Below are 3,111 nucleotides of genomic sequence, written 5' to 3'. Positions count from 1 at the left end.
AGAAATGCTGAAAATAAAGGGATGAGCAAAGCAGGAGAAAGGAAACAATGAAAAAGCAGCAGTTAAAATACTGATATCCTGCCCAAAATGCATGACCTCAATGTAATCACAAGGAAACATCAAACAAACTCAAATTGAGAAAGATTTTTACGAAATAATTGCTTTTTATTTTTCAAAATTTTCAAAATATGTCAGGGGAATGGAAAGCAAAGACTGACAGGAATTGTCCAGATTAAAGTAGACTAAGGAGACTTGATAACTAAATGGAACGTGTGATCCTGAATTGAACCTTGCTGTCTGTCTGTCTGTCTGTCTCTCTCTCTCTCTCTCTCTCTCTCTATATATATATATATATATAGATAGCTTACATAGGTCATTATTGTAGTAATTGGCAAAATATTGACAAAACATAAACTAATTAATTAAATTAATTAATTAATTATATCATCACTAATTTCCTAATATTGATATTTTAGTGTGATTATGTAAATGAATGTCTTTATTCTTAGGAAATGCACATTGACATATTTAGGGTTAAAAAGACATTGTATCTGCAACTTACGGCCGAAAGGCTCTGCGAAATTATAATAGTATGTGTCTGTGTGTGTAGGTAAGATGTCCAGAGGTTCATTGTCTATCGTTACAACTTTCTGTAAGTCTGAAATTATTCAAAATTTTAAAATTACAAAAAAATATATATTGGGGGGAGGGATACAGATTAAGTTAGGCATCTGTATCCACTAGAAGAATTTGAATGTATTTTCTGCAGGCTTTGCTGGGTCATAAACTTTAATGTCTCTGGAGGAATCCTATTTCAAGGACTTGCTGTGCTCTGGTTATTGGGATGTGACTGGCTGCAAGTACCACCAAGTTAAAGTAGTGTTATTCCTAGAGAGAAAATGCACCTTCAAATTTCATATAAGTGACTTTGCCTTTCCTGGAAAGAATCTTGGATAAAGTGAAATTGGGAGTAAAATTTCAGAGGGCAAGGGCTTCTTTGGACATAGATGCTTTGAAGGGTTTTCTGAGAGATGGATAGTTTGATTCCCATATGCTAAATAAAACCTTTCAAAAACAAAAAAAGAAAAACAAACAAACAAAACTGAGCCATCCTGCGGTTTTCAAATAAAAAAGGACATTTCTACTGCATCATAGAACTCAGCCTTAATGGTAAATTAAACAAAAGCAGAGATAATAGCTCTTGGAAGTAGTAGTTTGTAAAGCAATAGTTCTCAGGCAGCTTGCTCACTTTGTTAGCTAAGGATGCTTTTTTTTCATTGATTTTGGAAAGAATCAAGGCATTATATGATAGATACAAATATGTTTATAAGCTTCTAGATCCAATGTGAGATTAAGTTCAAACTGTTTAAACAGAATTAATTCACTCATTTAATTGTGGGGGGAAAAAGAATGTAAAAAATGTAGACATCTCATTTTACGGCCTTTTGTTTTATTTTTCTTGAGCCTATAATTATCATTGCATTTAAAATATTTAGTAATTTTTAAATATTTTTGGAAAGATTTAAAGATACAGAAAAGTACAGAAGCTAACTTAACAGTTAGTTAGATTTTCATGATTTCACCACCCAAACCAATTAATATTAAACTTTTATTTTTGCTTCAGAGGTGGTCCTAATAAATGAAACAATATTAAAAATTTGATTTCATTTATTACTTTGTAATCCCATTTCCCACACTTCTCCCACAAATACTATCCTGAATTTGGTATGTATTCTTCAAGTTCATGTTTACTACATATGTTTATCCATGAATAATATATATTTTTGATAGCCTCATCCACCAGAGGGCAGACAGCAGAAGCAAGAAGAACTACAATCCTGGAGCCTGTGGAACAAAAACCACATTCACAGAAAGACAGACAAGATGAAAAGGCAGAGGGCTATGTACCAGATGAAGGAACAAGATAAAACCCCAGAAAAACAACTACATGAAGTGGAGATAGGCAACCTTCCAGAAAAAGAATTCAGAATAATTATAATGAAGATGATCCAGGACCTCGGAAAAAGAATAGAGGCAAAGATAAAGAAGATGCAAGAAATGTTTAACAAAGACCTAGAAGAATTAAAGAACAAACAAACAGATGAACAATATAATAACTGAAATGAAAAATACACTAGTAGGAATCAATAGCAGAAAACCTGAGGCAGAAGAACGGATAAGTGACCTGGAAGACAGAATGGTGGAATTCACTGCCGCGGAACAGAATAAAGAAAAAAGAATGAAAATAAATGAAGACAGCCTAAGAGACCTCTGGGACAACATTAAATGCAACAACATTTGCATTATAGGGGAACCAGAAGGAGAAGAGAGAGAGAAAGGACCCAAGAAAATATTTGAAGAGTTACAGTCAAAAACTTCCCTAACATGGGAAAGGAAATAGCCACCCAAGTCCAGGAAGCACAGAGAGTCCCAGGCAGGATAAACCCAAGGAGAAACAAGCCGAGACACATAGTAATCAAATTGACAAAAATCAAAGACAAAGAAAAATTATTGAAAGCAGCAAGGGAAAAATGACAAACAACATACAAGGGAACTCCCATAAGGTTAACAGCTGATTTCTCAGCAGAAACTCTGCAAGCCAGAAGGGAGTGGCATGATATATTTAAAGTGATGAAAGGGAAGAAACTAAAACCAAGATTACGCTACCTGGCAAGGATCTCATTCAAATTTGAAGGAGAAATTAAAACCTTTACAGACAAGCAAAAGCTAGGAGAATTCAGCACCACCAAACCAGCTTTACAAAAGGCACTTCTTTAGGCAGGAAACACAAGAGAAGGAAAAAACCTATAATAACAAACCCAAACAATTAAGAAAATGGTAAGAGGAACATACATATTGATAATCACCTTCAATGTAAATGGATTAAATGCTCCCACCAAAAGACATAGACTGGCTGAACGGATACAAAAACAAGACCCATATATATGCTGTCTACAAGAGACCCACATCAGACCTAGGGACACATACAGACTGAAAGTGAGGAGATGGAAAAAGATATTCCAGGCAAATGGAAATCAAAGAAAGTGGAGTAGCAATACTCATATCAAATAAAATAGACTTTAAAATCAAGAATGTTACAAGAGACAAGGA

The sequence above is a fragment of the Physeter macrocephalus genome, chromosome 8, assembly GCF_002837175.3.
Source record: "Physeter macrocephalus isolate SW-GA chromosome 8, ASM283717v5, whole genome shotgun sequence".
NCBI classification, from domain to species: Eukaryota; Metazoa; Chordata; class Mammalia; order Artiodactyla; family Physeteridae; genus Physeter; species Physeter macrocephalus.
Note: the sequence above shows the minus strand (reverse complement) of the source record.